At 34.3% G+C, this 24,112-nt stretch overlaps 1 pseudogene across 1 annotated transcript in view; it reads right to left on the minus strand.

Annotated features, from left to right (window-relative positions):
* Positions 1-24,112, minus strand: part of LOC309510221 (NACHT, LRR and PYD domains-containing protein 3-like) — a 343,190-nt pseudogene that overhangs the window by 262,891 nt on the left and 56,187 nt on the right. The window contains exon 10 of the transcript XR_014211802.1: positions 1,003-1,173. The product of XR_014211802.1 is annotated as an NACHT, LRR and PYD domains-containing protein 3-like (transcript). The remainder of the gene's footprint in view (positions 1-1,002; positions 1,174-24,112) is intronic.

The raw sequence follows: 24,112 nt of genomic DNA on the forward strand, positions 1-24,112 counted from the left end.
CCTGATATTATTATTTTTTTCTATTTCTTTTTCCTTTTTTATATTGTGCTCTGTTCTTTAGGACATTTATTATAGTTTTGTTTTGCCTTATTGTAATGATATTTACTGCAATACAAAACTTTACTTCCGCATTCCTCGATTCCTATGGAAGTCTGTGGGTGTTGTAACTCTGTCAGTTCAAAAACACTGTTGTTTTAATATAACATTTATACTTTGTGTATTTGTGTAATGTTTTGTCTTGTTTGTGATGTGGAGTAATTATATATATATACTATATAGTACTGTGCAAAAGTCTTAGGCATGTTAATCATTTTTCTGTTTCTTCATGTAATCACAGACGGACTCGATGATGGTGAGATCAGATCATACCGGCTGTTGTCAGATTCCTTGTGCATACACAAATCTCACTGGATTATTACAATTAATGGCAAAAAGAATGTTTGGAAATCTAAACTGATATTTCCTACTGACACATTACAGCAAAATATATAAATAACTGACTTAAAACCATCTTTTGGGGGGGGGGGGGGGGGGGGGATATTAACATGCCTAAGACTTTTGCACAGTACTGTATATACTGGGGAGAACATTTATGTTTTAGGATTAGCATGTTTAATCAAGCATTGGCTCACCTGTGATGTTCACTGATTTAACTGAATATTTATTTATTGTGCATTTGGACTGAAGTAAGTATCACTTGTAATTTATTGTTTAACTGAGTGTCTATGAATCACACATAAAAATACTGGTTTTGGTTTTCCTGGTCAAACTATAATTGTACAGAAAATGAGCTCTCAATGAAATGTATTCATTTGTCTCTCATTTGTGTTGTGTGGATGTGTAATTGTTTGGTTGGACTCCTTCTTCAGACCCGAAAACAAGCTAGAGTTTAACAAGCAAAGTTGGTGATCACTGAGTAAAAAAGTTAAAAACTATTAAATTACTAATAAAGAATATATTTACCAAGGACAAAATATGTGTTTATCAGAGAGTTCATCTTACCACAGTTTCTCCAGTTTACAGTGAGGATCCTCCAGTACAGCAGAGAGCAGATGAACTGAATCTCCTAGTTTATTCACAGACAGATCCAGATCTCTCAGGTGTGAGGGGTTTGATCTCAGAGCTGAAGCCAGAGCAGAACAACCTTCATCTGTGACTCCACAATCCCTCAACCTGTAGAGAACAATGACACACTCTTCACTCTCTCAGTTCAGATCAGATCAGTTTAACACAAGGGTCCGCAGCCGTACTGCAGGGGGTCCGCCAATTAATGCTTGATTACAAATCGTTTTTTGTTAAATTAATACATGGGTAAAAAACATCACAAAGTCAAATTTAAATATAAGCACTCTCAAGCAAATGCAAGATCACCCTCAGTTGATTCTGTAATAATATCACACTGGCAAACTCTCAAGTGTGTTTTTGTGTTTGAGCTCTGGAGAACGTCAAATGTTTTTACAGCGGTGAGAAATGTAGCCAATCACAGTCATGTTTGTTGGTCTATTGAACGCAGTGGCCAATCAGAGGTGTTTCATTTTGTCAGAGTCCACTCACCGAGATATAAAGGCCCTGTCCTAAATGGCACACTTCATATGCACTTTCAGTCTTGTAGACTTACAAGGGCTTCTGCGTGCCCTTTAAGTCCATGAGACCGTAGGGTGTCCTATTTAGTAATGTTAGGTTTCAGAAGGGTACTCACGAGCGCCCCTCTGTGGTCGATATGCGCTCTAAATGCGCACTGAAGCGAGCTCCGCATCAGACTTGTTCCCGACAGTCAAAGCGGCGTTACGTCATGAAAGTGCGGACTCAGAGGAAGACCGCGAGTGTTTAGGGTGTCGTTTGTGACAGGGCCAAACTCACAATTGCGTGACATAAAAAGTCAGAATTGCGAGTTTGTACCTTGCAATTCTGAGGGGAAAAACAGTCAGAATTGTGAGATAAAAAGTCACAATTATCTTTTAAATTGTTTTATTTTGTGGCGGAAACAAGCTTCCATAAATTAGAGGCAACCAGTGGCGAATTAGATGTCATCCCTGTAGCTCTATTCACAGTCAGCTTTCCTTTCGCATGAAACCCCCCAAATGCCAGCAAACCAATGAGAATGCTATGGAAGCTTATGGGTAGCAATATTCAATTTGAAATGTAATATGCAAAATGACAATGCAATATGTAAAATGGTAATGCATTTCTGTATTTAAACTTACATTTTCCATTACATTTGTGCAACTTTTGGTGCAAAATGAAAATGAAAATTCAATTATATAATTTACATTTGCCATTTCATACACTAGTTTTAATATGTAAATTGAAAATTTTAATGCTTTATAAGTTGCAAAAGTAAAATTAAAATTTATTACAGAAATGATTAGATATGTTTAACATGTTCAAACAAATAATGTAGCAAAATGATCATTCAAATGTTATTTTTCTTAATTGCATTTACACCCACAGTTAAGACACTTGCAATTGCATTTTCATTAAATGTCCCGCAATGAATGAAACAAAATTCATTGTGCAAATTGAAAATGCATTCCACCCTGTCAATCACTGCGTGAAGTTGGCCCCGCCTCCTTCCTGTCAATCACTGTGTGAATGTGGCATATGACTGTGGAGCGGTGCTTACTGTGAATGTACGAATTATACTGCAGACAATTTAAACAGAGCAGCAGGGGCGTGTCTAGAGGGGGGGCACGGGGTGGCACCGGCCCCCCCTGGAATATGATTGGCCCCCCCTGGTGCCCCCCCCCTCCAATCTCATTGGGCTAGATTTACTGTCAACCTGAAAATGCCCACCGCACCATTGGACCAGAGTGCTGTCAATCACTGTTTGATTAGCGAGCACAGTTGCGCGTTTTTAAAACAGGAGGAAAGAGACACCACAACACGTCAGTGTTTACGTATGTACACACTAAATTATATATGACCTGGGAGTGCTCAGTGTAGAGTCACGGAGAGCCAAGTCCCTGGACATGGATGAGTTTATCAAACTATTTGGTAGCCAGCAAACCCCCCCCCCCCCAAAAAAAAAACCCCCGCAGAATACAGAGCAGAGCATAATACATGTGATGGTGCAGTTAACCCACAGGAACAGACACATTTCATGCTGAGAACACACACTTAATTTTTGTGTTGAAAATAAAGTAATGTAAAAAGTAAAGTAAATAAAATAATGTTAAATGACTAAATAATGTCTGTGATTTTTATTTTGTATTTATTGGAACAGAACTGTGTTGTCTAATCCATGCAAAATACAAAAAAAATAATACCATCTATATTAGAGCACGTGGCATTGCACAAGATTTTGGAAATCGTGCTTAATATTTTCTAAACCAGTATTTATTTTCAGTTGAATTTTCTGATTGGCCCCCCCCTGACTGGTTCTTGGTCCCCCCTGTGCCCCCCCTGACTGGTTCTTGGTCCCCCCTGTGCCCCCCCATTTATAAAATCCTGGAATCGCCCCTGCAGAGCAGTGCAATTTTTTATATGTTAGGTTGACTATTTTATAATTATTTTTTATTACGGCTATAATGAACAGGCTGCAAGATTCCAATGCTGGAATATGTTGTATGTGTGTGTGTGAGGTGTGTGTGTGTGTGTGTGTGTGTGTGTGTGTGTGAGAGGCGCGGGCGCGATCGAAAAGTGGAAACATAAAAACATACTCTGTCATGTTCATACAAGACATCATTCAAACTGCAAAGTGTTGCAAAACGTTGGAGGATATTTTGTAAATAATTTATGTAATATGTTTTGTGACAGTCTTAATAGCTTTTCCATTAGTACTAGAATGAATAGTAGAAAAGTAATTTTCAAATTCTTTAAGGAATACAGAGAAAAGGGGCTTTTTGTTAGAAACCTTACACTTATGGATGTGAAATTTGACTAATAAAATTAACAGATTAATTACAAAAGCCTCCTTAATCACACTGTTATCATACTTTGAATATCCAAAAATTACATTTTCAAAATGCAAAACTAAATTAGAGAGTACCTTTTCCTTAATAAACATAGACACTTCATACCATAACTTTTTCACACGACTACAATGCCAGAAAATGTGGGGAACTGTTTCCAAGGGCAAAGAGCAAAACACGCAACTTACATCAATGTCTTAAACTTACTAAGGAAATGTTTGACAGGGTAGAATTTGTGCAATATCTTGAAAGAGATTTCTTTCACCTTGTTTGTAACAAAAAACTTATGAGGTAATAACCAGAAACTTTCCCAAACAAGGTCATTAACACATTTAGTCCAATAAGCAATAGAGCAAGATTTGGTGACAAACTCCTTTAAAAATAGAGAACGAATAGATTGGTTATTGTTTTTGTACTGTAAAAAACAAATTTTGCCACATACTGTGTCAGCTGGGTTAATTATGGCCATATCAACTGATGACAACACACTTCTACATAAAGAAATTATACCAGAATTGATTGCAGAAAATACAAGAGCAAATTCCTTGGGAGTCAGGAAAATTAAAGTGCAGAAGAAACTCGTCATACGTCATAAGGTATCCCTGAGAGTTAAACAAATGACAAACTAAAACAATACCCTTTTCAAACCAGCTTTTAAAAAAATCCTTTTGTGTTTATACAAAATACAACGGTTATTCCAAATAAGAAAACGGTGCAGAGAGAAGTTGTGCTTGTAGATCAGTTTCCAAGCCAATAAAGCTTGAGCATGAAAGGCAGAAAGTTTCACTGGCAATTTGTCAATTTTATAATCACACATTAGTAAAAAAGAAAGACCCCCAAGTCGGTCAAAAATAAAATTAGGAATAAAATTCCACAAAGAAGGTTTTTTTCAAACAAAATTTTAACCAATAAATTTTGAGGGTATTAGTATGCTCAATATTGTATTGAGATGATGTTCTAACCTGTGTAGTAGTAGTACTGATAAATAGTAATAAGTAATTATTGATGAATAATTATTTACATAAATGTGATGCTTAAGTTATCCTAGTTTCTCTCTACATACATGCAAAATAGTTAATTTTACAACATTTTAAATCACATGATTTTAAACCTAAATTTGATGGATTAATAGCATGTGGTCACCGCAAGTATTATTATTATTTTTAATGCGTGTATACAGAACATTTTAAAATTAAGCCATTTAATTTTATTCAGGACATATTTGCTGTTGAGTGGAAGTAATTGTCTCTGTAATGTTAATCCTAAAGCTACAATACAATATGGTCTGTAAACAACTTAACATACCAGTACACATTCAAGGGAAAATGCTAAAATAATAACAGCATCAAGAAAATAAATCTTGTCAGATGTCCAAAAAAAAAAAAAAAAGTGCATAAAGATATTTTGTCTGGTAAGAGTTCCTTCTTTAATGGCTCATTTTTCCACAGTGATCTGTACATAAGGTTCCTCTTAATTTGCTGTTCAGTGTCTGCAGGACATGTACGCACATAAAAATTTAACCCCACTGAATTTAAGTTTAAAATACAAACTGATCACATCACTGATGAACTCTCTTCTAGTGCGCATGCATATATGACGTCACCCAAACACACCACCGCGCATGCGCGTAACAGCGTCCAGTACGTGTTGGATCTGATCCAGCTACGTCATCGTGCTACAGGCTGCAGAGAGGACTTCTTGAGAGTAGTCGAGTGCAGGCGGGGAGGAGCTGCAAATGGACACGTGAAGTCGGACACTTTCTGGTTCCCGTAGTGACCGCTCACGTGGTGTTTGCATACTTTACCACAGCTGAAGGGAAATAAATTCAATATTTGCCAAATAATACACAGATGTTTCAGAGACATTTTCATTCAATACTTTATGTACTGCTTCATACAGCGTCTATCAATGAAGTGGAGTCTACGTTTTTTAATCAGTTTTAATTTGATAAACATGACACAATATAACATCGCAACTACATGAAAAGAGTGTTTACTGTTATAAAAAACTGATTTGTGAGCTTTAGAGGAACTAAAGGTGTTCGAATAAACACGAAACACACGTGATCGTTGTCATGCGGTGAATCCGGCCAATCGTGGAACAGCTGTGTCGTCATCAGCCCTCCTGCAGCCGCTCTTGAGAAGCTGCGCTGGCTGAGTTCTCCGGCTACTCTCGAATCGCTCTCGCGGTACTTTGATGGCATATGTCACAGTCACGTGGCGTCGGCACTTTATCAAGTCGGACAAAATTTCTAACCGGCATGCACTGCTTCAAGTCAGCCGCCGATCGGTCTGCGCAGAGCTGTGTGAAGTTGAACAAGCCTTGTGTGAAGTTGGCCCCGTCCCCTCCCACCCTGTCAATCACTGCGTGAAGTTGGCCCCGCACCCTCCCTCCCTGTCAATCACTGTGTGAAGTTGGCCCCGCCCCCTCCCACCCTGTCAATCACTGTGTGAAGTTGGCCCCGCCCCCTCCCACCCTGTCAATCACTGTGTGAAGTTGGCCCCGCCCCCTCCCACCCTGTCAATCACTGCGTGAAGTTGGCCCCGCCCCCTCCCACCCTGTCAATCACTGCGTGAAGTTGGCCCCGCCCCCTCCCACCCTGTCAATCACTGCGTTAAGTTGGCCCCGCCCCCTCCCCCTCCCACCCTGTCAATCACTGCGTGAAGTTGGCACCGTCCCCTCCCACCCTGTCAATCACTGTGTGAAGTTGGCCCCGCCCCCTCCCACCATGTCAATCACTGCGTGAAGTTGGCCCCGCCCCCGCCCCGTCCACCCTGTCAATCACTGCGTGAAGTTGGCCCCGCCCCCGCCCCGTCCACCCTGTCAATCACTGCGTGAAGTTGGCCCCGCCCCCTCCCACCCTGTCAATCACTGCGTGAAGTTGGCCCCGCCCCCTCCCCCTCCCCCTCCCACCCTGTCAATCACTGCGTGAAGTTGGCACCGTCCCCTCCCACCCTGTCAATCACTGTGTGAAGTTGGCCCCGCCCCCTCCCACCCTGTAAATCACTGTGTGAAGTTGGCCCCCCCGGGGACGTCATCGTCTATAAGTCCTCCTGGGAAGTCGTGTTTACGGCAGTGCGTTCAAGTCACTTTCATCAGAATAAGATGGCGGTGTACTTTCTCTTAATTAATTACATATAAATACAGCAAGATTCTTAAACTAGTTCTAGAAAATTAAGAACAAAGAAATGTGCATCAGGTGTACTTTGTTTTTTAATATTTTTCATTAATTTATGAAGCCACTGCAAACTTAAAATATGTTAAAATATGTTGTTGTATAATATCAAGAAAATGCAATTACCTGCCTCCTTATTTATTATAGATGCCTTTTTGTTACACATATTTAGCCAGTGTAATGCATTGCATTCAATGTTGTTATTTATTTTGTTTGTAAAAGATGGCTTATATTGTTTTGGCATAGATGTACAGTAATTGGTTATGTATGTATATGTGACTGTGCCAACCTCTGTTAAGAGGAGCAGAAAATTGCGATTATGTGTGTGCGCTAGACTCCTAGAACTTTAAATGAACTCAGCCATCTTAGCTGAGTTTACTGTAGTTCAAGGACATGAAGAGGTGGACCGCTTGCACCTGACTGGAGAAGGATCTGGGAAACTTTGGAGGAGTGTCAACCAAATGCCAGTTGTAAACAAGGAGTATAAAAGACTGATGAACGGACTGCCTCTTGGGATACTGATACGCCAGTGCCCCCGACGCCTAGAAGCCCAGAGCTGAGGACAAGAAACCCCAAGCAGAAGAGAAGAAGCCCAGAGCTTACTACACCTTTGTTTCAAAACATGACTATTGTATTTTATACTTAAACGATTAAGTTGTATTCGCCTTTTATATTTTTGTTTATTATAAAAAGAAAAGTAACCAATTCAAAGAAATTTAATTGATTACAAAATCTGCCTACTGAGATTTATGATGCTGGAAGACTATTAATGAGAACATACCACAGAGGAGTCTTCTGACCAAATTGTAAGTACCTTTTGAACGCTTACGGTTTAGGTCAGATTTGACTTTCTTTACCTTACCTGAGAATAATAAATAAATAGGTCAAAGGTGTTAAGAGTAAAGTACACACCGTAAAACATGGCGCCCAACGTTTTAGGGGCATTGATCCATCGACCCCTGGCCACGGTCGATCGAGCAATGCTTGCCCATTCGCTTCCGCACTCGTACGCTTGAGTATAGGAGTACGAACTTTGAATGCTAGTAAATTACCAACTAAAAGGCAACCTGTAAGACCCCAACAATGTTAATAATCTACAAAAGATTATTTAAAGGAACAACCCAGAAAGGGTTAAAATAAATGACGTCTAAGAGAAACTTCTGGAAAAGATAGTATTTAAAAATACAGACCCAGAAAGGGAAAATATTACTGTTATAATACAGACCCAGGGCAAAGATTAATGTAATAATAATAAAACCCAGAAGGGTTAAAACAAAAGTCGACTAAGAGAAATTTAGCCAGAAAGTAATAATCTAGAAAAGATTATTTAAAGGAAAATCCCAGAAAGGGTTGAACAGAGATTATTTATAGACAGCCCAGAAAGGGTTGAACGCGCGTAGAACAAATAACTTTATGAGCGAGAGAGCCGTAAAGATTGAGAAAGCCGTGAAAAAGGAGAGACAAAGTCTCAAACGGCTAGCCTCAGACAGTAAGAGGCAGAGACTGACTAAAAGATAAGACCTGTTAGTGGAGGACGCTTCGCTTATGACAGGGCAAGCAGTAAAATCCAGCAATGTAGATATTTAACATGAGGAGATTCTCATGTATTAAAATGAAAACTAGCCTTTCAGGCAGACACAACGGTTCTAGAAAATGGAACGAGGCTTCTCTATAGAGATAGACCAAAATGGTTAAAACTTAAAGACTGAGGTATAGGTCTAACATGAAGTGGAAAAATGTGTACATGTAATAACATTACAGAATAAGACTTCTAGACAAGGAATAATGGTTAATAATGATTAATGACTGTTAACAAACAGCTAAGAAATGTTTTTCTATATTACGAATGATAGAGTGCTAAAACGAATTTAAACCACCGGACTTGGATAGACAGGCTATATATCAAGTTGATATTAATATCTTCAAACAAACAGAAGAAATGTACCTAACATTGTCAGAAGACAGTTTTATGAAGTGGAAATATGCAGGCTAAAAGTAGGACTTATAATCTGTAACAATATGTGTTGGGACAAATGGGATGTTATCTGGCATATTAAAATAAAAATAAAAAGTGTAATGAAAGTATAATTATTGGTCCTGGAAGAGCCAGGATGATTTTATTGTAAAATAGGTGTACCGGTTAAAGAGACAGAGTCTGTGAACATAGCTCAGACTCGAAAAGCCAACAGTAGTGCGTGCCAGATCGTCTCCCACACTGTATTACAGAGAAGAGCTCGTACTTCAGAACGCTAGAGGCTGAAAGACCTGTAAAACGATAGTTATGAAAACTTAAGGGAGGCACTGACAACAAAATAAGTCAGGTAAACTTTATTTTAATATAAAGTTAACTAATAGTTTATGATGGAGTGAAAATGGTAATTGAAGGAATATATTTACAAATAACAGACAATGAAGGAAATGGGAGATAAACTATTAACAATAAACTTGTTAACAATAACAATGCAAAGAGTAACAACTTTAGAAACGGGAAAAGATGTCCCGCAAGGACTCTTTCGGCCGTCCATGCCTCCGTATGAGAGTTTTACCACAGAGTCAGGGTGAGTTAGAGGGTTCAGAGAACTCCAATACCTCTGATACACAACACCGAAAGTGAAAGCAGGAAATCAAATAATATTATGTTAAATGTAGCTATTATATACTTTTAATATTGAATGATTAGTCAGAGGTTAATGTAGTAAATACAGAGGACTAAATACAAATATTCTGATAGAAAGAAATGAAGAAGATGCTTTTAAGAGGAAAACAATAAAAATTATAATAAATAAAAAAAATTAAAAAATTGTGCCTATAGAAATTTTACTTACAGAGATATAAAGACAGCCAGTCTATAATGGGAACCCATTTACTGAGGGTTTAAGTAGAATAGTGACAAATTTAGAACAAGTAATAGTGTCATTAAAAACAAAAATAGTTTCTGAAGCGAGACTTAGGTACCGTAAGAAGTCAAGTAAGAACTTCAAAAGACAAGAGAGTGTTAATATTGATAAAGAGAAGTTCCAGAGTCCAGAAGAAGAGATGGAAAAAGACACTGGGACTTTTAGCCCAAAATTAAATGAAGAATAGTTTATAAGCAGGAATATTAGACTTATAAATCATGTCAAGTCATACTGCAAACATAAGTAAACAGGTAGGAGTTAAAAATTATATAACCACATAGTGCCTATGCTGACAGGAGGTTAAAGCATTAGAAAATGCATATAGGTGAGCCGAGATTTCACTACAAGACAAACGTGTATCTGTCTTAGATATAAAGACAAATATAATGACCGATTACTGAGAGAGATATAGGTCAAAAAAAAAAAAAAAATGAAAAGATAGTAATAACTAAATAATATGAATAATATGAAGTAATATGTAAATTACATAAGTGGCCAAACAAACAAACATAAATAGAATATTTCATATCTTATAGGCTACTTTAGTCTTGAACAAAATTCATGTCTACACTAATGTCTACAGCAGAGAAAATGATAAATACTTCAGTAACTTAGAACAGGGCTTGGTACACTGATAAATGTTAAAAAATGGAGATGTGACTGAGACTGAACTATAACGGATTTTCTACAAGAAAACTTTGCTACTCTAAGGTAAGAAAATATAATTTATTAAAAAATATGTAATTAAGGGCTAGCAGCAAGAAATTGTTAATTAATTTATTAAAATAACAAGATAAGGCAAGGCAAAGCAAGCTTATTTATATAGCACATGTCATACACAATGGTAATTCAAAGTGTTTTACATATAAGAAAATATTATAAAAGAAATAAGAATAAATATTACAGTTTAGACAAAAATAAAATAAAATACTGTACAAACAGTCGGACCAACAGATAAGCAAGAAGGATGAGCTATAATTAGTAAAAAGTTAATTATAACTATACATGAAGTATGGATTTTTATACAGAAATTTATACAAAAACTTATATTGTAAACTTCTTAGATTAGGAGAGCTGTTGAAAATAGTGAATTCAAAGAGTATTATTAAATGGAATGTTTAAGTTAGCGACAAGATACAATGTTTTGGACCGAAGGAAAAAAGCTGATAGATGTTTTATTAACATCTGAGAAACTAAGAATAATAGATGGAAAATTGATCTAATAAATACGTTTAGATAAGAGAGGTCTATACCAATTGAAGAAGTTGTGAAAGAAGGCAAAGCTGTTTTTGTGTATATATAGGCTATATATATATATATATATATATATATATATATATATATATATATATATATATATATAATACTATCATACTAATGGCAGAAGGTTTTAAAGGAGTCGAAATACCTACCATTCCAGCCGCTCAAGATAGCTAAGGAAACACCCTGGACAGTGAAATTTAGAATGAATAATTTGATTGAGGACTCAATAAAGCAAAAACTGTTTAAAAGCTGTAGAAGTTGTGTTAAACAATTGCCTAGGAAGTCAAGTTTGAGGATTTAATAAGTATATATACAAAAGATTATTAATGTTTAACGAGTTTGAGTTTAAGAGTTTTAGGTTTTGTAATTTGAAGTGGTTTACGCATAAAATACATAGCTTAATGGGTTACATTAAAGCATGTTATTGCTAGCAAATGATGAAGCATTACATATTAGAAATTTTTTTTTATTAAACTAAACGGGAATAAGCTGAAATGTTAGTGCAATTAAAGCAGCCATGTGAAAGACGTTGAGTTATATAGAGGAAAAATAACAAACAAATGTGTTTGTATAAAATCAGCTTTACCCAAGTATTAATAATAATACATTTAGTTTATATAGCACCTTTAAAAGTTGCTTTCTCAAAGCGCTTTACAGGCAAACACAAGAGGGAAAACTACACATTTTAAATACAAATATAAACAAATAAAATGGAAAATCAAGTAAAACTTGAAATAAAATGTTTTAAGAAGAGATTTAAGTCACTAAAGTGTTGCTTCACTGCTGTTGTATTGTCAGTAACTTTACCTTAAGTATCTAGTGCAATTATAACTAGACTAATGAGATAAAAACATCAGGGCATTTGAATATTGATATTGATAAAATATTATATCAATTAATAAAATAAAAAAATAAAAAAAACATACCTTGCTTCTGAGAAAAAGTTGAGCAGTTCTGTGCAAAAGATATTCCAAGTTGGAATTTCTGACGAGGTCAAAAGATATGATTCATCTGACAAACAACTACAGTTAGAGAGCCTCAAATGTGGAAACATTGCAGTGAGGAAGAAAAATTCAAAATTAAAATAAAAGCAAAACATTATAAAGCACGATTGATATATTATGTTGTAACAACTATTAATAGCCAGATAAAAAGTCATAAAAAAGGAAAAAGGTTTCTTAAAAACGTACAATTGTTTGTAAAACTATGTGCACTGAAGACTGAAGATTTGAGTTTGAAGTTAGAGAAAGCAGCATGTTAGGGGGAGTAATGTTTCTCCTGATACAGCCTAGCACACAGAGCTCAGGGGAGTAGCTCAAGGTCGCTCAACAGGAGTTTTACCAGACAAACCCAGCAATACATGGAGAAACAGGGTTTGATTTAAACTGTTTTGAGAAACGGGAAAATCGACCGCCAGGTAAACTAACTGATTTAGCTCTAAAGCTTTAAAAAATGTTGGGGGGACTTAACCTCTTATATAGACTAAGCCTTTTTCTGAACCTTTTAGTCCAACCAGACAATTTTAAAGAAAACACAGTGATATGATATTAATACAGCTGATAAGCTAGCTTGACTTAGAGAAAAGTAGAGAAACGGAAACAGAATGTATAATATATAATAGATATTGGACCAAATTTAACACCTTAGTGAGAATTTAATCTTTGAAGTTTTAACTGATAACAAGATACATATTCCTACATGGGGACAGACATTATAATATTACTATTGTTTAAGTTAAAGATATAATACTATTGCATATGTTAAAGATATGCAACAATTATAATGGAGTTATTTAAAAGTCAAATATGGATGTTAAATATAGTGAACAAGAAATAAGATATTAAAGTAATTAAGTGGGTTACATATTATAGTAGTTGATGGATTTTTAGGAAGTCCTAGCGCCTGCTGTTATGGCAAGCCGTTTTAACATTTAATCATTTAAACCGACTAGTCTCTATTTTCATGCTACTAGTACTTATTTTTTAGATACTAGTATCTATTCCATTAAGTACTAGTACTTATTCAGTAGCTACTAGTGCTTATTCTTTAGGTACTAGTGCCTATTCTTTAGATACTAGTGCTTATTCTTTAGGTACTAGTGCCTATTCTTTAGATACTAGTGCTTATTCTTTAGGTACTAGTACTTATTCAATAGATACTAGTACTTATTCATTAGATACTAGTACTTATTCATTAGATACTAGTACCTATTAAATAGATACTAGTACTTATTCATTAGATACTAGTACTTATTCATTAGTTACTAGTACTTATTATTAGATACTAGTACTTATTCATTAGATACTAGTACCTATTAAATAGATACTAGTACTTATTCATTAGATACTAGTACTTATTCCAGTAGTGACTGGTAACTATTCTTTTGTTACTAGTAACAAATAAAAAAAATTGCCATTGACTTCTATGGGGATCTGTCATTCAGATATCAACTATTCAGTTCTGACTAGTATCTATTCCAATTGTGACTAGTACATATATATTAGATACTAGTAGTTATTTATTAGGTACTAGTACTTATTTTTTAGATACTAGTAACTATTACTAGATACTAGTATGTATTCAATAAATACTAGTACTAAGTCATTACTAGTACCTCTTAAATAGATACTAGTACCTATTAAATAGATACTAGTACTTATTCATTAGATACTAGTACTTATTCAATAGATACTAGTACTTATTCATTAGATACTAATTCAATAGATACTAGTACTTATTCATTAGATACTAGTACTTATTCATTAGATACTAGTACCTATTAATTAGATACTAGTACCTATTAATTAGATACTAGTACTTATAAATTAGCTACTAGTACTTATTGAATAGATACTAGTAACTATTTATTAGATACTAGTATTTATTCCAAATGTTACTAGTAAGATTTTGGATTTTACTAGTAAGATTTTTAATTGAACTATCCAGTGGCCGCTCTGACTAGTCATAACATAAGACGAGTAAAAAAGCAGTTGTGACTAGTAAAATAAAAAATCTTACTAGTAACATTCGGAATAAATACTAGTATCTAATAAATGGGTACTAGTATCTATTGAATAAGTACTAGTATCTAATGAATAAGTACTGGTATCTATTGAATAAGTACTAGTATCTAATAAATGGGTACTAGTATCTATTGAATAAGTACTAGTAGCTAATGAATAAGTACTAGTATCTATTGAATAAGTACTAGTAGCTAAAGAATAAGTACTAGTATCTATTGAATAAGTACTAGTAGCTAATGAATAAGTACTAGTATCTATTGAATAAGTACTAGTATCTAATGAATAAGTACTAGTATCTATTGAATAAGTACTAGTACCTAAAGAATAAGCACTAGTATCTAAAGAATAGGCACTAGTACCTAAAGAATAAGCACTAGTAGCTACTGAATAAGTACTAGTACTTAATGGAATAGATACTAGTATCTAAAAAATAAGTACTAGTAGCATGAAAATAGAGACTAGTCGGTTTAAATGATTAAATGTTAAAACGGCTTGCCATACTGCTGTTGCATGAGTGCACTCTCAATGCTGGGTCGCACAAGGAAAGGAATTTGTTGTTAACCCCAGTGCCAAACAGATATGTGGATGATCCACTGTGGTGACCCCTATAACGGGAGAAGCCGGAAGAAAAATAGAGAGAGAAAAAGTGGATGGATTGTCGGAATACATTTTTTTATTTTTTTATTAATAATTATAATGATAAAATAATGATGTACATAACAAAAGTAAATGTATAATTATTACTACAGTGGAAGAGGATAGTGACTGCTTTAGACTGACCACATAGTTTTAGGATATTTAGAACAAAGACCATGTTTGAATATTGATTAATTGAAATTAGTTTTGATATAAAGTATTAAGATATGCAGCAGAGTAATCAAAATGCAGGAACAGCTGTTAATAGCCTACTAATAAAAGTTGCAGGCAAGATGTGTTAAATGAAATTAATATTTTTCATAGCTATTTAACAAACTGTACTGCATACAGAGTGACTGTCAGAAATGTCTGAATAAGCTTACATGGATTAAATAGATTAGTCATTTACAGATGTAAAAATAATAATAAACGTGAGGATAGTTGATTAAGAAACTTGGAGTTATTAGAACATTTCCTCTGATTTAAAAGGAATTTGATCCTTGCTATAAAAAACAAGGTTACAAATGAAATTGAAATTAACAATAAAAGTATGATTAAGATGAAGAAAAGCTTCTTAAGTTAGAGATAACTAGGGAGGTATTAACAGGATTGAGGTTAATTTAATGATGAATTGAAAAAGAAGATTGTCAACAAACAATGAGAGAACCTAGTGTGTTGTTGTCTGCCAGGACTGTAGGATGAGTTATCCTCAAGGAAATACTGAACAAGACCACCAGCAAAGCACCTCGAGTGTCTGTGCCAAGAGAAAGAGCTGGCACAAGATTAACAAAACAGTAAAATATTAAAAGTGTTTGATGTGGGTAGAGTGATACTTTGGAATTTACTTATTAAAAACAATTAAAGTAAATAGTCCAAAAAGAGGAAGAATAATGCTGAAATATAGAAAAATCCTGCTAATATAAATCAATTGCTGTGGGTAAATGATAATTATTGATTGTTTAAATTATTATGGATGTAGCAGCAATTTGGAATTTTGTTGATTTTATTGCAGCCTAACTGTACAAGTGATTTAAGTGAACTAAAGCTTTTTGGGAGCAAAAGAAAGCAGGAAGTTGAACTATAAAGCTAATGTGGAAAATCTACAAGCATAAAATATAGAAAGTGGAAAAATATATTTAATAGTACATAAAGGAAGAACATTTGAATATTGCATTATGGAACTACTGAAATTATGGGATTCTCATATCTGCATAATCTTGCCTGATGAATCCACCGTATAAAGCACTAGAATATAGGTGAAGTAAATTAGGGTCAAAAATTGGAGAAAAACCCCCAATGATATTAGTATTACAAACGAAAAGAACAAGATGGTTTAAAGTGAATGTCCTGATAGAAATATTTAATAGGAAGGTAAACAGAGATTATTCACTGTAAGGTGAATCTACCCTAAAGGAACATTACAGGAAATTAAGATTTTGACGATAAGAGAGAAAAGTATACATTTGGTTAGAACTGGAATATTTGGGGAAAATGGAAAGACATCAGTAAACACTGCAACAGTATAGTCAGTCTTAGCAACGTTTAAGAAGAACATTCATGGACAAATTAAATATGAATTGTGTAAGAATGTAATTTAGAAAATGGCATAGAAGCAAATCCTAAAAGTCTTAATACAGTTATGGAGACTTATTTGGTGATAATGAAACTAATATTTTGAAAACTATTAAATAATGTGAAGAATATTGAAGAATATTCTAGCATTGGCTAGAAGGAAAAATAACCAAGAGATAATGGTAATATAAGATAAAATACATGGAGGCTAATACCTCCTACTTGTAGTAAGAGTGAGAAATGAAAAATGATATAAAACATAGGTTATTTTTAAACATCATCCTAAATATCATGATAAAATGAAAAATTAAAATAGACAGTATTTCTTTTTAGAGGGGAAAAAAATGTGTGCACGTACTTGGCAGCAGAAACGAAGAGTGATATTAAATCACGAATATGATAGCATATGGAGCATGTAGGCCAATAATATTTAATGAGAGTCACATAAAATAGATTAGGATTATGGAAAATATTGCAGTATCTGTTATATTAAAGCATTCTAATATGCAGAAAGAAGACTAGAAAGACTAGAAAAATTGGGAGAGAAACTGGACAAGGATGGTCAATCAACTTGTAGAAGAGTTGAGAAAACAACTTAAAGTTAATTTAGTATGTTTCCATAACAAACAAAAAGAAATGAATAATTGAAAATTAGCTCATTATGAATAATAGGTGCTAGTAGACATATTGTAATGTTGACCTGAGTGACACTCCTGGATGCAGGCTTATCATGGAAGTGTTTGAGAACAGCAAGAGAGCAGATGAGGACAAACAAGCTCTCATTATGATCCATGCAAGAGCACCAAATGGCCTTGACTGAATCTGGAACCCTTTCAAAGAAGGGGGTGGAAATAGCAGAAGAAGTCCTACAGTATATAGTTTATATATGCCTCTTATTCAGTCAAATAGACTGTAAAACAAGATAGACTGTAATAGTAAGAAACGGCCGCTCTGCATCCACCAGCACTGAGACCTTAGCTGGGGTCAGTTAAACCTTTTGGGAAATCCTGGTAAATATTATTACTTTATTATTTTAATGATTTATAATAAATAAATAAAATAAGAACCGTAGAACTAAAAGGACTATTATGAAGTGGGTGTTTGATATTGTAAACATAAAATGTAATAATTTTATGGCATCTATAATGCCAGTTGTGTTTATGGTTTTTACTGACTGATAAATACATGATTTAAGAAAACGAAATATATTATTGTAAATGAATAAAGAATAATTTAATTGTATTATGTGAAAATGTATTATACTATAGTAACAAACAAATCTGGGGTTAGAAAAGATTATACCTTAGATTTAACTAAGGAGACGTTTAGGGTGAGAACTTCTGATAAGATGATTTAATTATTGGGTTAATTTTTGAGGATTTAAAATGTGTGTGATGCCACCAAATACTGATGTAACAAAGTGTGAACCTTATAATGGGGATGTAAAGATCATTTATAGTAAGACATTACTGAGAATAATGTTGTTGTTTTTGCTTTTGAAATATTTTTAAATCTTTATGAATGAAAGAATTCATTGGCTTCAGTGGACTTTGAATGTATATAATATATTAAGGAAATTAAAATATATGCTATGCTAATTGAAGAAGAAACTCTTGTGACCGTAGGGCATGTTAAAAGATGAACTTGTACATTTAATTTAAAATATAAAATGTTTAAAGATGGACATTATTAACTTAAGAGATTGTTTGCAAACTTTACAATGGGAACCATATGTATAACAAGGAACAAATTGATTTATTGACTTATATAATTTATGTTTGAATATATAGTGTTCTCAGATATTAAGGGAAACATTAGAAGAATTACTCTGGATACAAAGGTTTAATAACTGGATTATTCTGATTATAGTAAATGTATGAAATGTAACCATAATTAACCAGATAAATAATTGTAGGATGTGATATGTTTATGCAACAATTACTACAAAAGGTTTTTTTTTATATTTGATGGTACAATTATGATATCTGAGAATCTGTTAATGCTTAAGAAATGATGGATTTAGTGTAAGATATTTGAATGAGAAAATGAGTTGCATGACAATATTTGACCCAGAGGTTTGGAACTGGACGTTTCAAGCAATAATAAAAAAAGAAACCTTGTGCACTGTTTAAACATTGAATACATTTCAAGACTGGTACAAACCAAGGGGGATGTTTAAACTAGTAGTTTGGGCAAGAAAACCCATCATACCCCAGAGATACTAACTTTGTGCCCTAAAGACCCTAGGAGATGTCAGCGGCTCTAAGGGGGGACCGGGTGCTTGAAGTACTGGATTTTTGTTGAGATCCAAATTGGCCTAATACATGATAAACAAGCAGAGCACAAAGTTTTGCCCCTTGATAAATAAATAATTTTAATACAATTACAAAAGAAATATAATTGATTATTTCTGTTATGGGAACCAGAAAACAAAACTGGGTGAAATATTGCATGAACTGTAACAAACCAATCTATTTAAGAATGATGGACAAATGTCTATGTTATTGGTAAAGTTTGATGAAGTGAACAAAGTCTGTGCTACAATTATGAGAAGGAAGGATAAAGAGTCAGGATAATTGCATGAAGGGGGTGTTGTATAATTTCAAGAAAATGCAATTACCTGCCTCCTTATTTATTATAGATGCCTTTTTGTTACACATATTTAGCCAGTGTAATGCATTGCATTCAATGTTGTTATTTATTTTGTTTGTAAAAGATGGCTTATATTGTTTTGGCATAGATGTACAGTAATTGGTTATGTATGTATATGTGACTGTGCCAACCTCTGTTAAGAGGAGCAGAAAATTGCGATTATGTGTGTGCGCTAGACTCTTTAAATGTTTAAATGAACTCAGCCATCTTAGCTGAGTTTACTGTAGTTCAAGGACATGAAGAGGTGGACCGCTTGCACCTGACTGGAGAAGGATCTGGGAAACTTTGGAGGAGTGTCAACCAAATGCCAGTTGTAAACAAGGAGTATAAAAGACTGATGAACGGACTGCCTCTTGGGATACTGATACGCCAGTGCCCCCGACGCCTAGAAGCCCAGAGCTGAGGACAAGAAACCCCAAGCAGAAGAGAAGAAGCCCAGAGCTTACTACACCTTTGTTTCAAAACATGACTATTGTATTTTATACTTAAACGATTAAGTTGTATTCGCCTTTTATATTTTTGTTTATTATAAAAAGAAAAGTAACCAATTCAAAGAAATTTAATTGATTACAAAATCTGCCTACTGAGATTTATGATGCTGGAAGACTATTAATGAGAACATACCACAGAGGAGTCTTCTGACCAAATTGTAAGTACCTTTTGAACGCTTACGGTTTAGGTCAGATTTGACTTTCTTTACCTTACCTGAGAATAATAAATAAATAGGTAAAAGGTGTTAAGAGTAAAGTACACACCGTAAAACAATGTATTCAATTTACATATTAAAACTAGTGTATGAAATGGCAAATGTAAATAATATAATATCATTTTCATTTTAATTTTGCACCAAACGTTGCACATATGTAATGGAAAACGTAAATTGAAATACAGAAATGCATTGCCATTTTGCATATTACATTTCAAATTGAATATTGCTACCCATAAGCTTCCATAGAACGCGAAACAATGATGATGATGCATAATAACGCCAGCGTTGTGGATACACTTACCCAAAACCCTCCATAACTTTTCAATTAATTTCACATTTATTTGTATAGTGCTTTTCACAATACATATTGTTTCAAAGCAGCTTTACAGAAAATGCAACTCTACATTACAATTTAGAGTGATCTGTTATCAGAGGTGACTGTGTCCAAGTTATGCATTTCAGAAATGTACATACACAAATCACACAGTTAGCTAATAATGTATTAATTTTATTTTATTTATATCTGGCACTTATTTGGAAAAAAAAGTCGAATGGCAAATAAATAAATGACGGACAGTAACATATGTACAGTATTACCATAATTTTATTATGTAAGCTTTATTTTACACCTCAAACGACAAGGGAATTTATAGTCATATTTATAGTGTTAATATTAATTTGCGAGTCCACAAACTCATTCTCTTAAATGGCTTGGGTCTGCAGAGCATTCACAGCGTACAGTATACGTATACTTGTAACTCACTTTTCTCCTCACTTAACAAATCTGTTCTTCATCGACTGCAATCTATTCCAAATTCTGCTGCTAGGTTACTCACTAGATCAAATAGGCGCACCCATATCACCCCGATACTTTGCTCCCTTCACTGGCTTCCTGTAATTTACAGGATCCAATTCAAAATTGTAACCATAACCTATAGGGCTTTACATGGTCAGGCCCCTGCTTATCTTGCTGACATAATTCATCTTCATACCCCTCTCCGGTCTCTCAGGTCTAATAATCTGCTATCTACGCTACGCACTCGTTTAAAGACAGGTGGGGATAGAGCCTTCGCCGCTATGGCATCCAGACTATGGAATGCTTTGCCAACCAGTTTTAGGTTTGCTGAGAATGTGGACAGTTTTAGGGGACAAGTGAAGACTCATTTGTTCAGGTTAGCTTTCGGGTAATCTCTGTCCTTTTATATACTGAAAATTGTATCTGTTTTATTTTATTTTATTTTATTTTATTTTGTTCTTTATTATGTTTTATTGTCTATTGTAAAGCGCTTTGTGACCTAGTCTGTGAAAGGCGCTGTATAAATACATTTTACTTACTTACTTATTATATATTTTATAATGAAAAAGACTAATAAAATTGTCTCTTCATATTAAATGGATAACAATATTTGTCTGGACACTTGAAAAATGTGTAATAATGGGGTCTATAAAACTTAAACATTTAATGATTTATAAGCATTTCACATATTTCTACACTAATTATACAAAACTATTCTGCCAGTGCACCATACTGTACAAATGAACTAGATCAATGTTCATTCTTGTCTGAAACTTTGGAGGAGACAAATATGAGACCACCAGGGTCTTTAGTTTAGGGAAAAACTCTGAGCACAGTGTGTGATGATGTTGAGATCACTTCTAAACTTCAAAATAGACAAATGTGAGCGATCCCGAGTTTCTACGGAGAGAAATCTGAGCAGTGTGTGATGTTGCTGAGATTTCTTCTAAACTTTAGAGGAGACAAATATGAGATCTCCAGTATGAAGGGCCGTTAGGCAACAATTATTGAAAAGCCTCAACACTAGTGAAACGAAAAACATTGATCAACCTTGGTGAAATTCATTCATACGCATTACTGAAATAAGAAGAGATTTCGGGAGTTGATGATGGCTAATTTCCCTTGAAAAGGAAGTTGTGTGTCCGCACTTCTGTTTAATTTGGCGCGTCTCACAAACTCTTTTAAGCAATGTCTGTTAGTTGTAACGAGTTGTATGGGAAGCCAAACACACCTTCAGTGGGACGAAACGGAGCGGTGTTACAGAGCTCGTGCCGTGCTGACATCATCGGTGCGGCTCAATGGACCGAGCTGTGTGACCGACTCGACATCGCAGGGAGGACGTGTTTGCTAGCGAAACCGAATGGACAGAGCAAACTAATCTCACCAGCGCGGCGCTGACCATGTTACTTTATTCATTACTGCTCCGCAGAAGTTCAGGTGTTTTCCCTGCATATAAGATAATGAAGATCAGCATGAAGTTATTACATTTCTTTTGCTTATTATCTTTCATATTAATACATTAGTAGTTTTTGAAAAGCTACTTTGAATAATTGTATTTTTGTAGCCACGGAAAGAGCCGTTCAAAGCAGAAACTTCAACGATTAAGGACTGTGCAGTGCCGGGGGAACTATAGGATCAGGGTTGGGAAACACTATTATTACACAGAAACATCATTAGGGAAAACACTGTTGAGTAAACGTGGGGGAAAAGAGTTGTCATTGTAGTCAGAGTGAAACAGACTAAAATTATTGAACATAATGAATATAATGAAATACTGACTACATTTAAAGGATATATTTTAAAAAGAATGTAAAAATGAACACTAATACCAGATCATGAGATTAGACATTTGTGTACACCTGTGATTTCTGTGCTGAGATTTAGTGTTTACAGAACATTTTACAAGCTAATTTTAGTCCTAAAATTTACATCAAATGATTCGTCTTACTGAGGACAAAGACATGTGTGTTGACACTTAAAACACTTTGTTGACAAAGACACTTTTTTTAACCCTACCAGTCTACTAATAAATCTATTAACACTCCAATGGGAGTTAGTAGACATGTGCAACTGTACTGATAGTCAACAGAATGTGTTCAAGGGACCATTAAAATAAAGTGAAAACCAATATGGTCAAACCTAAATTGATAATTATGACAACACTGTTGCTGACAGTGAACATACCATGAGGTTTTACTGGATATGCAGTGATTGTTTCGGTCTTCCTAATGCTACCTTCTGCCTCTGTTTTGCTCTTGCACACAATCTACTTCATGCCTTCTGTCCTCTGATTGATAGTTTATACAAAAAAAAAAAAAAAAAAAAAAAAAAATCAAATAAAGTATTTTTTGCTGAGAAATGATTTATTAATGATTCATGATTATTATAAATTAATGTAAGAAACATTTACTGGACTGAAGCAACTGGGTTTATTGATATTAATCCACCATTTGTTAATGTTAAAAATGTAATTCTTCTGACATTTTTTCATGTTAATATAAATGTCAAATATGACGCAATAGGCTTTTGGGGAACATTTTCCATCTCTTAATTATCATTGATTTGCACTGAATTGCATATGAGCCATAAAAGCGATGTATAAATATGATACTCAACAAAAAAAACACACATACATGCATATACAAGTTTGCATCTGTTTTTTGTTGAGTATCATATTACACACACACACACAGACGGCTTTTATGGATCATATATGCAATTTTTAACATAAAAAATGGTGTATTAATAATCAATAAACCCCAGTTGCTTCAGTCTAGTAAATGTTTCTTACATTTACTTTATAAACATAATTAAAGATTTTCTGAGCAAAAGGACCTTACTTAAAAAAATAAAAATAAAAATAAAAAATCAGAGGACAGAAGGCATGAAGAAGATTGTGTACACGATGTTTCTCAGCAAAGTTTTGGTCATATTGATAATTTATAGGCCCTAGAAATTTGCATATTAAATTTGATACAGTAGGCTAATATATTCATAAATAGGCATTTTACAACCGAATTTTACAAAGAATGTTTAGTTAAAGTTATGAGAGAATAAATGTTTTAAAATTGTTATTAAAATGTTGTAACATGCATTGCCAAACAAGCATTCTTTTTTTCCAATTAATTTAAACTCCCAAAGGGGAAACGTATCCTGGGAGATACAAACATTTACAGGCAGATTATGGAAAATGGAAAAATTAAATCCATAAAATTTCAACATAAACATGATAAGCTAACACTTAACAACAACTCTTCAAACATGCAAGTCTCCTCAAATATTGTAAATATGTGAAATGTATCACTGAAGGCGAGTAGATTTCCCACTACAGGAGGTCATGTTGTTTTTAAATGCTGTCCATGAGCTAAACAGAGAATGTATGAATGAAGTCACCAGATCTAAATATTCACAACAAACACCCTTTCAACATGAAAACTGAGAAATTAAACCAACACTTTCCCTGCTTATCTCAGGATAC

The sequence above is a fragment of the Leuciscus leuciscus genome (genome assembly GCF_965113295.1).
Source record: "Leuciscus leuciscus genome assembly, contig: SUPER_11_unloc_5, whole genome shotgun sequence".
Taxonomy (NCBI): Eukaryota; Metazoa; Chordata; class Actinopteri; order Cypriniformes; family Leuciscidae; genus Leuciscus; species Leuciscus leuciscus.